This window comes from Puma concolor, chromosome E1, assembly GCF_028749965.1.
Source record: "Puma concolor isolate L17-30 chromosome E1, mPumCon1.1.hap2, whole genome shotgun sequence".
Taxonomy (NCBI): Eukaryota; Metazoa; Chordata; class Mammalia; order Carnivora; family Felidae; genus Puma; species Puma concolor.
The window spans coordinates 45,567,401-45,582,302 of NC_141680.1; the positions used below are offsets into that span (position 1 = coordinate 45,567,401).

Sequence of the window (14,902 nt, forward strand, 5' to 3'; positions counted from 1 at the left end):
ATTTAGCGCTTCTTATACATTTAGTCTAACATGTATTTAGTGAACATGTTCTCCATGTGCATGTAATGCCTCATGAGTATTAAATATTGCTCAGTTCTTTCATTCCCTTCTATCTAACTTACATACCCTTTACTTAAAAACTACTTGTCTGTACTGCAAAACATCTTTTTTTTTTTTTAATTTTTTTTTTTTCAACGTTTATTTATTTTTGGGACAGAGAGAGACAGAGCATGAACGGGGGAGGGGCAGAGAGAGAGGGAGACACAGAATCGGAAACAGGCTCCAGGCTCTGAGCCATCAGCCCAGAGCCTGACGCGGAGCTCGAACTCACGGACCGCGAGATCGTGACCTGGCTGAAGTCGGACGCTTAACCGACTGCCCAGGCGCCCCTGCTCTGTACTTTTAGAGCCAGAAGATAATAAAGAACAAAAGTGACATGAAGCTTCTATTTACATATTTGTCATCTACAAATTAGACAAAACATAATAATGTGTGCAAATGCAGTGTCTTAGTTGTTTTTGGTCTAGTAAGGAAAAATGAATCTGAGATCCTATAGAATCCCAAATTTCTATCTTTGTAATATGCTTTCATGTTAATGTCTTTAAATATTGATTTAAAAATATACAGAATCTCTACTTTTAAAATTATCTCAAGCCAATCACTGAAGTGATCATTAATTTACTCATAGGGAATAAAGGAGTAAGAAACTCTGTGTCAAAAAAAAAAAAAAAAAAAAAAGTCAGGAACTACTAAGTATCAGCTTATTACATAAGGAGATCAATTGTAAGAGCCAGATACAAACATTAATATGTAGCACACAAAAATTGTAAATTCTGTTCCTTGTGCCTGATGTAAACAGTGGAGAGTTTCCCAACGTATAGGAGTCATGAAGCCGACTCTGTGGGAAATGGTGACTTAATTTTATATCTCATCCTTAACTACCAGAGGTTTAATTTTCTGTAGTTCAATGAATCAAAGCTCTAGTAATATTTTAGAACTTCTGGCTCAAGATGAATATAGGATAAAATATTGGAGTATACATATATTGCTTTCTTTTTTAAATTCCATATTGCTAATGAGTGCCGGTGTTAGATTTGTATTTGATTTACGTGGCTCTCTTAACAGATAATGGGAAGGTTGAAGTGAAAAAGTTAATGGATGCATTGAAAATGTTTTCTGGTGAGTGGCAAGTTACTATAAAATTGTACTATTTTAAAAATATCTCCTCAACTGCCCCAAACTGTTTATATGTCTTTATATTATGTCTCATTGAATACTTGTTTTCAGAGTCTTAGGCTGTATTTATTTGTACAACTTAAATTTTAAAAATACAATGACGATTCTGTGTCTTGGTAAGAAATCTGGCCCAAATGTTTTTAATAAAGCAATAATATCACTTACCTCACTAATATTCAAATAATCCCATACCTTGATAGGCATATATGAAGAGAAAAATCACATAATTTAGGATCTCCCCAGAATTCTAAGTTCCCCTGCCAAAGTTATAAATTTCCATGATTTCCATCATTCTAACTTGCTGGCCAATCTTAAAAGCAAATCTACCCTCTGCTGCATTAGATGCACACAGATCCATCACTAAGAGAGTATGCCTTTTAGGAGATTAAGGACCTGTGTTCTATTTGTGGCCTCCCTGTGATTCTGTGTAGTTGTATGTGTTTCCTTTTACTCGCTCGCTACTTCCGAGCCGAAGGTGATCATTTTTTCATTATCTGGAATCATTAGATTCCAAATTGTCACGCACTGATGTTCCTGTCTTTTGAAAGGAAAAAAGATTGATGCCAACGATCTGCTAAAGGTCCTGGGAGCCATGGGGATCGAGCTCCCTGAAAAGGAACTAGTGAGGCTGAGACAGACGGTACCTATCGACGGTGAGCCATTTAAGTCTCAGAACAGCCTTTCCGGGGACATTGGTTTTGTGGGGTCATTGTCAGCAGTTCTTTTTTTTTTTTTTTTTTTTTTTTTTAATTTTTTTTTTTTTCAACGTTTATTTATTTTTGGGACAGAGAGAGACAGAGCATGAACGGGGGAGGGGCAGAGAGAGAGGGAGACACAGAATCGGAAACAGGCTCCAGGCTCCGAGCCATCAGCCCAGAGCCTGACGCGGGGCTCGAACTCCCGGACCGTGAGATCGTGACCTGGCTGAAGTCAGACGCTTAACCGACTGCGCCACCCAGGCGCCCCATTGTCAGCAGTTCTAAATTGTTGTCTCTTTGTTTCTCCTAAAAAGTACTGAAAATAATTTTTAAAACAAATTAAGTTTGCTGACGTACAGATTCAATCTGTCAACCCAGCTCTTTAACCATAACCATATTGCCATCAGAGTTGATGCAGGTTGTAATAACACTACCCAGTCACGGCCCTGAGAGGCCTGCATGATAGGAAGGAAACTGAGGGAAGTGAGACACAGGTTAAAAAAAAAGGGGGGAGGGGACACAAAGAAGTAGTGATTTTTTTTTTTTTTTCCTGCACAGTATAGTCTTCCCAGCAGTCTTCTTGGTTGCTGAACACTGGGTACATTTTTGTCACAATTTTTTTCCTAAAATAATTTTATTTGATGAGGAGATAGAACAGATTTCCTAGGGAAAGAGTAAAAAAGATTGCTCCTAGAATTACCCAGTTGCCCAAAAACTGTGTGTCCATGTTCTTTTCCTTTGGATATAAATTATGGTTTTTCTTTTCTAATAGCTGCTGGAAAGGTGTATAAGAACAGATTGTTGGATGGTGTGAAGTCTGTAAAAGGTATTTAAGAACCATGATTAGCAGAAAAGTCTGCTAAATGTCAACACAAATATCAACACAAACATCTTACCACCAGGTTTTGAGTCATGTCTACATTCCTGTATTTAGATTTTTTTATTTCATTATGTTAAGCACGTTTGCATAATCACCCATGGTATAGTATTGCAAGGGATCCATTCACTCTTGGAGAATATTTCTAAATAGCACCCCCAAAGAATCATTTGAAATCTAATTTATACAACACATAATATACAGAATATCATAGGCAGTTTTTCTGAGCGTTTGCCCAACAACAATACAAAGGATTTTGGAGTGACCTTTAATAATTTTATGGCACAAATCAAGTTATTTTCTTTTTTATTTTTATTTATTTATTTTATTTTATTTTATTTTATTTTATTTTATTTTATTTTATTTTATTTTATTTTATTTTATTTTATTTTTAAGGCAGAGAGAGACAGAGCATGAGTGGGGATGGGGCAGAGAGAGAGAGGGAGACACAGAACTGGAAGCAGGCTCCAGGCTCTGAGCTGTGAGCACAGACCCCGACGCGGGGCTCGAACTCACAAACTGTGAGATCATGACCTGAGCCGAAGTCGGACGCCCAGCCAACTGAGCCACCCAGGCGCCCCTCAAGTTATTTTCTCTAAAACATTCTTTCCTAAAGACCAGTTAACAACAATAGCAGCAACAGCAAATGTGGAAAAGAAGCATGGTATTGTGGCCAAAATGCTTTTTTACTTCCTCTTCCTGTAGGTCCTTAGAAAAAGAGACCAGAAGGGGAAGTAGGAAGGGAAAGAGGAAAAGGGTAGAAGGTTTGCTGCTATTTAATGAGAGAAGCCTCTTGCAGGTGGCACTTGGCCTCCTGACATCCCAGATACTTGGAATAATTCCAGTCAGCAACATTCTTGGAGAATTTTGTGGTGAATGTGTTGTTCATGACAGTTTTCTCTTCAAGAGCATTGAATCCATTTTTATAGTCTTTTCATCTTTCATACACTTTTTGTATATTGCAATAGCAGAACATTGATGATCTGAATCTTGAACTATCCCTCTCAGCTGATACCTTGGCTTTGTTTTGGGGACAGACCTGCACAGTACTCTCTCTGTTTTCCCCATGGGGACAGTCCTATCATTGGTATTCTTTCGGCCCCTCTTTTAACAGATGAGTATTACTTAATACTACAAATAGTAACTTTAAACACATAATCACAGCCTGTCACCCAGTAATGCTTCAACCTCAGAATATTTTTTAAGTAGGCTAAATGCCCAATGTGGGGCCTGAACTCACGACGCCAAGATCAAGAGTCACACATTCTACTGACTAAGTCAGCCAGGCACCCCCAACCTCAGAACATTTTATCTAAGTTGTTCTTGACATCATTTTAGGTGATTTACTGAGTCAACCTTATATGCCTGTTCACTAATACAAATAAATTGTACTTTTTCTTTGTTTTTTTTATCATACTAAAATGCATGTGAGAAAAAAAATTATATATAATCTTTGGAAATCACGTAATTTTTTTTTCATGATTACTTCCTGTTTGTTTCTTAAGGAGGAATGGTTAAAGCCAATATAACCTAGACAATGTTCTGGAAAATCTGGGAATTGAACACACAGAAAAGGAACGTGAAGCTCTGGCAGAAAATCTGCCACTTAGTGGTAAGCATTGTAGATAATAATGAGCCTTAGGAGTTTACATTTATGAGCTTGTGTAAGAGAATGTATATTAACTAGTGATATTTGGTATACCAAAAGAAATTAGAAGCATTTGCAAAGATAGGGATGAACAGTCTTCATTTAAGAACAGATCACGTATTGTTTAGGGTAAACTACATTTTTATTTAAAAACAAACCTAAAATTATGTCCCGGGTAAATGCAGCAGAAGTTAAATTCTTTCCCCCGTGAAAGTCCAAGGCGAGAGTATCTTTGGGTAATGGACAGTGGCTCTTCTCCATTCAGCGATCCAGGGACCCAGGTTCCTTGCCTCTCGGATTCCTTTTTAAGGCCTTGTCATCGTTTCTGTCTAATAATGGAATGGAAAGGAGAGCATGAAGGAGAGAGAGTGCACGCGTTATTTCCGTAGCCATTCCTCTGTGGAGAACCGGTCACGTGGCTGCACCTAAATAAATGTGAGGCGGAGGTGGGGCGGTAGAGATGTAGTATCTGTCTGGGCATCCACTTCCATTTATGATTCTATGCTCTGAGAGGAAATCAGAGTATTGGTAGGTAGTTAGCTGCTTTTTGTGTTTTGTTTTGTATTCATTGACAGTTGCCTCAAATATACATGCACCATGTGATTTGAAGCCCAGGAGACCTTCCCTAAAAAGTCTCCGTGAGACTAGAACTGAAGAAGATAAAATAAAACGAAATCAAATCAAAATAAATCCATAAAGGAAAACTGTTTCCTAGTCATCTTCATTGAGGTTAACAGTATATATTTCCAGGTAACAAGCCCAACACCAGATTGCAGCAGATAGTTTTGCTTTGTCCCCAGCTGAGGACTGTTAATGCCTAAAGGAGCCTGTAACCAACCACAACTTAGACAAGCCTTGAGTTCCGCAATGGGGAAACTGGCTCGTTAGCAGAAAAAAGGTGTAGTCTTGGGCTTCTTTGCTTCTCTTGCACATGCTTGGCTTCTCTGTCACCTGCCCATTCCAGCTTCACGTTCTTCAAGTCGAATCACTTACCTTCTCATTATGTTTTAAAACATCACTCAGAAATGTTAGAAAGACCTAAGGAACAGGGGTTATGGTTTATGCAGTCAGCTATCCTCTTGAGGCTTTTGGTTTATAGATTTGTGGCATTGTAGGCCTTCCTTTATTTTGCTTTGGGGAATGGTGGTGTGCAACCAGTGAGGTTAGTTGGACACAGCCGTGATCTCAAGAGTGCCATGCTTGGGGTTTAGTGCTCTGATTTGGCCATCAAGAGGGTCTTCATAATTTGCTTTTAAATTTTTTAATGTTTATTTATTTTGGAGACTGAGAGAGACAGAGCGTGAGCAGGGGAGGGGCAGAGAGAGAGGGAGACCCAGAATCTGAAGTAGGCTCCAGGCTCCGAGCTGTCAGCACAGAGCCCGATGCGGGGCTCGAACCCACGGATCGTGAGATCGTGACCTGAGCTGAAGTTGGACGCTTAACCGACTGAGCTGCCCAAGTGCCACAAGAGAGTCTTCACAATTCTATCTTTGAATTTGTGTTTCCTAATTGAAGTCTGATGGGAAACTAGAGCATGGCTGGGGCTTGGCACCCTGGCTCAGGCATGTGACTGCCGCTGCCATTTAGTCCCCAGGATGTATTCTGGGTCAACCACTCCACAGCCTCTGGTATGGCCAACCTCCCTTTCACCACCATGCCTGGCAACATCTGCATCCCCTGACCCCAGCAGGGACCTGGGCATGGATGCAGGGAGGGCTGGCATTGGCAACCTGTACCTGAAGGCATCTTGTGACAAGACGTGGCAGCAGCAGTCCCCACTTTGGGCTGGCAGGGTCAAGCCTGTTCCTCATCCCCTTCCAGGTATCTAGTGTGTCCCCACGTCAAGGCTGCATTACTCTTGGGAGTCGCCTGTCCATAGTGAGTTGAGGCAACCAGTGCATTGGAAAGTGAGACACGTGACTCACTTTTCAGATGTGTGGTTCTGGCGGCAGGAGGAAGGAAGGAAGTCTGCTGCTAGTGAGCCTCGTGCATGCTGAGTAATGGGACCACCCAGGGTGCCTGTGAGGTTCTGCACTCAACCCTAGAAGATGCCATGCCTGTGACAGTGCAACATTTACCAGCTGACTTATAAACAAAAACTAAAACAAAAACACCACCATGACAGTTTGGGAACAAGACTGTGGAAGAAAAAAAAAAGCAAAGTTTTTCTTCCTGATTTTTGAACAAGGGGTCCCACGTTTTCATTTTGTACTTGGCCCAGTAAATAAAGTAGCTGGTCTTAGGGGGTTGATCAATCCTTCCTGATATTGGCACAATGCCATATTGCTATAACTCTCTAGCTTTAGCTAATGATTTCTTTTTTCCCAAACATAGAAAGGTAGAAACATTTACCCAAACTTTATGCATGTGCTGGTAACAAAAGATTGAGAACACATAACCAGCCATTCCAAGTTAATAGTTGAAATAACTAAAGAAAAGTATTAGTAAAAGATAGAACATGAAAAATGTTTTCAACATCAATCATGGGAAGAACCTTGCATTTGCATCAGAAGGGCTATCAGAGACCAAACAACAACATACTTAGCCTACCGTAACATTCCTGCAAGTGTAAGACAGAGAAAGCTTTCTTGGGTAAACCCTCTATCTACCATAGAATGAATTCTTTGCAATCCATTGCATAAAAGTTTTTGGCTGGTGAGATTAAATTGTGGGGAGAATCTCTATTTCTTAATTTAGCTCCTTTATCTTTTTATAATATTGCCAAATTATGGTATTTCTTACAGCTAATGGGAAGACTGAGCTCAAAAAATTGATGGAAGCAGTGGAAACTATTACAGGTTAATTAGAAGCTTCTATAAATCTAATGTCTTTATTCTTTAGCTAATTTATATTTTTATGTAGAACCATCATTTTTACATTCCCTTTTTTATTCTATTCTACCCATTTTTCTTCTATATTGATGAATATCTGCATACAGTTGCCCAGAATTACACATTAGAACATTTGCATTTTAGCACTAATTTTTCTGTGTGAATTTATAGTAGCAAATTTCTTAGTTTCTGGAATATTTGCCAAGAATAGTCACTATTCTTGATTTTGAAAGCCTAAATTTGAATTAGCATAGCTGATGATACAGCAAACTTTCACAGAGATAAAATTCTGTTATCATTAAGAGATTAGGGGAGAGAGAATATCCTTACAAAATAAATGGATCTTATGCCTACAGTGTCCTAATTTGTATTATATAAACTGCATCAGTATGTCTATTACTTTACTAAGCGTAAGAGAGAAATTCTATTTCTACCCCCAATTAATGACAGTGGCGAACAGTTAACATATTGTGTGTGTTTGCTCATTCAGCTATTGTAGCTGAAGCTGTAAAGGGTCAACAGGTTTGGGGGGGGCTGTGGTTAGGCCCTTCTCTCTACTAATCTGTGACCATTTTGTTATGTTGAAGGGGGAGAGGTTGATGTCAGTGATGTAGGAGGTGTTCTGGAAAACATGGGAGTAACTGTCACAGATAAGGAATGTGTAGAGCTCGTAAAAAAGCTGCCAGTTAATGGTGAGCATTTAAAATATTAATATGGTCTTGAAGGAAGCACACATTTCTTATTTTGTTTATGAGAACTTCTATATACTTTCTGATAGCATAGAAAAAATGCTTTCAAAAACTACTTAGTATGAATGATTTCACTCATGTAATTATGTATCTTCACATACTGATAGATAATATGTAGGTATATTCTAGGTTGTTAACATGAATCATCTAGGGACTTGTGGCTGCACCATAGACTGAGAAGGAAGAAGCAGAAAAAGGCACTTAAACAAAAACAAAGACCGAAAAAGTACAGCCATTGTGATATGGTTCAATTTATACACTTATGTATGCAAATAATTTTTTTAAAAAAATGAATGGTACGTTTTCACCTTAAAAGGATGCTATCTAATGGTAGAACATCAGTAACTGTAAGCTGAGTGTTTATGGGGATTCATTGTTTCCATTCTACTTTTGTATATATTTAAAATTCTTTACAATAAAAACATTTCAAGAGAAGATTTTTAAGAAGGAATTCCATTAATTTTTAGTTGGAAATCAGTTGCTGCTTTATTCACAACCTGCCATCAGGGCTAAGAAGTACCTTTTGTAGTTGTGGTTCTATAGATGGGGAATTGTAAAAGTTATACTGGGTGCTAACCAGGTGAGAGAACAGAAAAGGACATTAGAGAGCTGAAAAGGAATTAAAAAAAAGCACCAAGATTACAAGATTCACATGCTTAAGTGTCAATAACTGAATAGAGTGGATACATTGGTGGCTATTTCATTTTTAAAAATTTGAAAGTAAATTGGAAATTTTCTAGAGAAAATTACAAATCCTCCTTACATTAAATAATGACTTGCTGCCTTGGTGAATCTCCACATCACTTACTTGTGTATGACCTGATTTATGTTTCCACGTAGCTAAAGGAAAAGTCTACAAGCATAGGTTACTGGATGGTTTGAAGTCTCTTAGTGGTAAGTGAGAAGCATAATACCAAGCCAGATGATTCTAAGAGACACATTATACTGTCTCCTAGATATCCAATTGTGAACTTCACTAACCTCCTTAAATACTGATATCATTCCTAGCTTCTGATATAGACCTGTGAGCAAATTATCTCCATATAGAAATTTAAATAAATTTTACATAAGAGAAAATAAAGTCTGTGTCAGAACAGTAAAATTAAAGGGAAAATATTTGGGGAATTTGGTTAGGCGTTGAGACAATAAAATAAACAAAAATGAGCCCACTTATTAGTGAGAAGATAAAATAATGTTTTTCATTACTATGAATTATTAAATACTAATGCAGGCCCTTTTAAAGCTTATGCTTTGTAAACCTGTCCCCATGATCCCACTAAAGAAAGAGGTTCTTTTTAAAGAGCTATTATCTATTATTATCTATTATTGACCCGCTTTGTACTATAGACACTTGATGTTCCTGCTGAAAATGACGTTAGTATATGTCAACAATTTGATGTATTTGCTAAAACAAGTCAACTGTCATGCTATATATGAGCCTATTTAAGTTATTTAAATCCAAAAACTATACAGCATGCTAATTGACTATAATAATGCATCTTGGACAATTAGTTCAAGATTTCAGTTTTTGGTTTTTTTTTCTGCAGACGGAACTTTCTAAGAACCAAAATCCCCCAAACAAAAATTTTAGAAAAAGATCCCTTGCCTGCAAAAGAAAAATATTTCTGACAGGGGACACCCTTTATATTTCCACCTACACTACAGCCATGTGGGCCCATAGGTTATTTAAATATATAAACTGTATTTTTCTTTCCTTTGGCTATTTCTTGACCATTTTGCTTTTCTAAGGAGGGATTGTTAATGCCAATAAACTTGATTCAGTTTTGAAAACCATGGGATGGAAACTCACAGAAGACGAAATTAAGGATCTCAAATGCAACCTGCCCACTGATGGTAAGCATTGAAAATATTTTTAAGTTCTTTGGGAAAAATCTTACCATGATGATTAGATTCCCAGCTCATTGTTCTTTATGGATCTTGGTTATGGGATTGAAGAAGTTCTACCTTTTTCCATTCTTCTTCTTCTCACATCTGAAGAAGGCATTGAAGAATAACCCCTTCTTGGGGGCTGGGGCAACTTTCTTAGCGTACTTCCTATTTGTAGAGGGCAGGAACCCCACTTTAAGTCATGAACAGAGTACCTTTTAGTTTAAGTTTTATACTAAAATAGGGTTGACTTTTTATCTGATTGATTACAACTTGCTTAATGTGCCAATAGTTACATCTACAATTCTTTTTGAGATGTGCTTCTCATTAGATTTAATTGTAGACCCCTTGAGTTTTATCAGACTTCCCTGGGGAGAAGCACAACCTAAGATGCTTGTTCCTGAATTATTTTTTTCAAATTTGGAGGATTTACTAGGCACCATGTTAATCAAATCAGAGGTTTCAACAAAAGGAATGATGATCACACTCTTCATATTGCCTTTGCCAGAAGACTTAGTTTTGAATGCCCTTGGTCACTAAAAGAAATTCCAGGTGTTATCTTCTATTTGTAGAAGATGAGAACTAGTTCATTTTTTGTGCCATGTCGCACCCTGAATCTCTGGATTCTCTCTGTTCTCCTTTATCCTTGCTTGCTAGCCAGCCAGTTGTTTTCTGGGTTCATTTCTTTTTGTAGTAACTTGTCCGTTGCTGCCAATATCAACCAGATACTCTAGTAACACTGTATTTCCTAGCTTCTTCTTTTTTTTTAAGTTTATTTATTTATTTTTGAGAGAAAGAGAGAGAGGGAGTGGAGGAGGGATGCAGAGAGGGGGAGAGAAAGAGAGAATCCCAAGCAGGCTTCAGCATGGAGCCCGATGTGGGGCTCGAACCCACAAACTGTGAGATCATGACCTGAGCCAAAACCAAGAATTGGAGGCTTACATGACTGAGTTACTCAGGCGCCCCACACAGCTTCTTCTTTTAAAGTACAAGCATATTCAGTACATTTTCTGCCTTCTAAGTTGTTGAAATTGCTAAACTCACCAACACCATTGCAAGGCATGGGTTCATTCCAGCCTCCAGTAACAATTTCTTCACCAAACACTTCCAGCACCAGAGCCAATGCCACATAGTTTTGGTGTTTTTGCTACTACTTTTGTTGTTGCTAAGACAGCAACACACTTGTGGTTCCAGTTCCTTTTTTTTTAAGTTTCTTTATTTTGAGAGAGACAGAGATGGCCTAAGCAGGGGAGGGGCAGAGTAAGAGGGAGAGAGAGAGAGAGAGACAGAGAAACCCAAGGAGGCTCCTCAGTGTCAGTGCAGAGCCCAACACTGTGCTTGAACTCATGAACGGTGAGATCATGACCTGAGCTGAAACCAAGAGTCAGACGCTCAACCGACTGAGCCACCCAGGCGCCCTGTGGTTCCAGTTCCTATTATCAGCTAGCTATGCTGCAGTAGCAACAAACAACCCCCAAATCTCAGTGGCAACAGAGTTTTTTTGCATGACACTCAATATTAGACACTGCCCATAGGTTGGCTGTCCATCTGTTCTCTACTATAGGACATAGGATGCAAGAACAGTCCCTGTCTGGACAGTGTCACTTTTGTAACAGGAAAAAGAGAGATGATGGAGCCATGTGATAGTTCTTAAAGTTTCTACTCAGAAGACACTCAAATATTTCATTTGACAAAGCAAATTGCACGATATCATTGGGAACAGAAGTACAATCCTCCCATAAGACAGACTTGATACAGAGGGGAAGAGAATATTTGAACAAACAAGATATATTCTCTTAAAACAATATATCTGAAAATGCAAGGAAAAGCAATTTATACCCATTTTGATGCATTTTAAAATTGATTCCATAATTACAGAACATCTAGTCAATTTAATATATGGAGCCATCAAAAGAACCAGTCAGCTCTATTCTTATATACAAATATATGCATAGAGTATCTCTAAAAAAGATAAACAAAAAATGTCAATGTTTGTTCCTTAGAAGGAAGAGAATTCTGACAATGGAGATGTTTATAAAGGAGACATATTTTTCACTGTATTCTTATTGGTAACATTTGAGTTATGTAATTTATGCTTATGCTGCCTAGTAAGAATAAATTGATTTAGAAACATATTATGCGAAAAGCATGATTCACAAAAGGAAAAAATTGATAAATTGTACTTCATTAAAATTAAAAGCTTTTATTCTGGAAAGCTGTGTGGAGATGGTGGAAGACAACCTACCGTCTGGGAGAAAATATTTGCAAATGATACATCTGACAAAGCAGCAGCATCTATGGCATTTAAAGAACACGCAAAACTCAGCAATATAGGGGCATCTGGTGGTTCAGTCAGTTGAGCGTCTGACTTTGGCTGAGCCTCGTCTTGGGCTCTATGCTGACCACTCAGAGCCCGGAGCCTGCTTCAGATTCTGTGTCTTCCTCTCTGCCCCTCCCCCTCTCGTGCTCTGTCTTTCTCTCTCTCTCTCTCTCTCAAAAATAAACATTAAAAGGGGTTTTTTTTTTTTTTATTTGAGAAAACCTCAGCAACATAAAATACAAACAAACCAATAAGAAGATGGGGAAAATATATGAAACTATATGAATGAAAATACATTGCACCAAAGAGGATATACAGGTATCAGATAAACACATGAAGAGATGCTTGACGTCATTAGGTATTAAGGAAGTGCCATTTGAAACTGCAGTGAGATATCATTGCATACCTATCAGAATAGCTAAAATAAAAAATAATGACAACACCAAATGTTGATGAGGATGCTTGAGAAACCGGACTACTCATACTTGGTAGTGGGAATGTAGTGATACAATCACTATAGAAAAAGTACCAGTTTCTTACAAAACTAAGCATAGAGCTACCGTAGCAATTACACCTTTGAAACTTAGGTTCGCACAAAATCTGTACATGAACGTAAGAGCCAAAAACTGGCATCAGCCCAAGTCTCCTTCAACAGGTAAATGGCTAAACAAACTTGTGGTACATACATATTATGGAATACTATTATTCATCAGTAAAAGTACACTATCTGATTCATGCAACATCTTGGACAAATTTCCAGATAGTTATCCAGAGCTAAAAAAGCCAACCTCAGAGCTTACATACTGTAAGATCTTTACATATCATTTTTGAAATAACAAAATTTTAGAAATGGAGGACAGATTAGAGCTTGCCTGGATTTAGAGATAGGGGATTGGTGGAGGCAGAAGGAGGTGGATGTGGTTATAATAGGGTCCTTGTGGGACTGGAACTGTTCAGTATCTTGACTGTGGCAGTGCATACGTGAACCTACACAGGTAATAAAATTGTCTGGAATTTAATAATACAGAGACATACACATGAGTACAAGTAACACTAAGGAAATCTAAATAACATCGGTGGATTGTATCAATGCCAGTATTCTGTTTTTGGTATTATTCTATGGCTTTGTAAGTCTTATCATTAAGGGAAGCTGGACAAAAATGTACAAGGCATCTCTCTCTATTTTTTCCTACTAACTTCATATGCATCTACAATTACCCAAATAAAATTTTCAAAAAAAATATTAAATTGGAAATAAAATCTGTTAGTCTATCAGTGTGATAACTGCCCCCCCCCAATTGCTAATATAAAGGATTTGTCTTCAAAGTGCTTAATAATTTATCTTGTAATCCAAATGGAGGAAATAAATCTTTCTGGGTCTGTTAAAACACCAGGGAATATTGAATGAGAACACATTACCTGAGAAAATCACTGCTGAAACCCAAGTTTAAACATTTTTGAATAGCATGTACCAAACATAAACCCATTGTCATGGCCTGATAGAAATAAGAAAGTTCTTCAAAGTCTGAGAGCTAAAAAGTAGACCCTGGACAGTAAGTGGCTTTTGACTCTTATCCCTTGACTATTGTAGGTTTGATTTTTTTATAGAAGAATTAAGTCATAGTTGTATTGTTGATGTTATATTTTTCATATTTAACCTCTTTACACTCATTCTCAAGAAGTGGGTAAAAGTAGAGAATATTATTAGTACGGAAGTGTTGCTGGAATATTTTCCTCTCCTATTATTTGTGTGTTTCACTGTCTCTTTTTATTATTTGCATTTCTTCTTACAGTATATGGGAGAACTACAATGAAAAAGTTGTGTAGTGGATTAAAAGCTTTTACAGGTCAGTGGGAAGTTATATAAAACCAAGATCTGCAGACTTTATGTAGTAGTATAGTTTTAAATAATATTTTTTACCATTCTATTGCTGATTTGTAAATTGTAGCTTTCAACCTTTTCTAATGGAACATTTGCTCCTAATGTCCCACGGTTTACCTTTATATATAGTAATTAAAAGCCTATAACTTACTAATAACTTCTGAACTTTCTGGAGTTTTTATACTAATAATACTTACTTCAACATTATTAATAGATTCCCAAATCAGAGTATATCAAGCAACAGCAAAATAAAGCTTTTTTTTTTTTCCATTCTTGGAACTGGAAAGAATTATGCTGAGTGAAATAAGTCAGAGGAGGACAGGTATCATATGTTTTCACTCATGTGTGGATCTTGAGAAACTGAACAGAAGATGATGGGGGGAGGGAAGGGAAGAATATAGTTACAAACAGAGAGAGAGGGAGGCAAACCACAAGAGACTCTTAAATACAGAGAGCAAACTAAGGGTGGATGAAGGGGTGGGGGAGAGGGGAAAGTGGGTGATGGGCATTGAGGAGGGCACTTGCTGGGATGAGCACTGGGTGTTGTACGTAAGCCAATTTGACAATAGATTATATTCATTTAAAAAAGTTTATTTATTGTCAGTATCAAGAGCAAATAACATATTTCAGAAAAAAATTAAAATATATAGTATTCTCTGGTAAGATGGATAAATGAATTGATGTTGATATTTCATTAATCAGACAGTTATTTAGGTAAAATCTATTCTCTTCTACTTTGACTTCTTGTCAGATTAAGAAAACATACTTTTCAGT

The 14,902-nt window shown here is 37.6% G+C and overlaps 2 long non-coding RNA genes across 2 annotated transcripts; both read left to right on the forward strand.

Moving 5' to 3' along the window:
• The first annotated feature begins 1,124 nt into the window (after positions 1 to 1,124).
• On the forward strand, positions 1,125 to 7,982 carry LOC147574429 (uncharacterized). The gene is made up of 6 exons (XR_015243663.1): positions 1,125 to 1,179; positions 1,785 to 1,889; positions 2,707 to 2,760; positions 4,317 to 4,423; positions 7,204 to 7,257; positions 7,878 to 7,982. It is a non-coding gene; the product is annotated as an uncharacterized LOC147574429 (long non-coding RNA).
• Positions 7,983 to 9,618: 1,636 nt separating this feature from the next.
• On the forward strand, positions 9,619 to 14,094 carry LOC147574430 (uncharacterized). The gene is made up of 2 exons (XR_015243665.1): positions 9,619 to 9,893; positions 14,040 to 14,094. It is a non-coding gene; the product is annotated as an uncharacterized LOC147574430 (long non-coding RNA).
• The last annotated feature ends 808 nt before the right edge of the window (positions 14,095 to 14,902 follow it).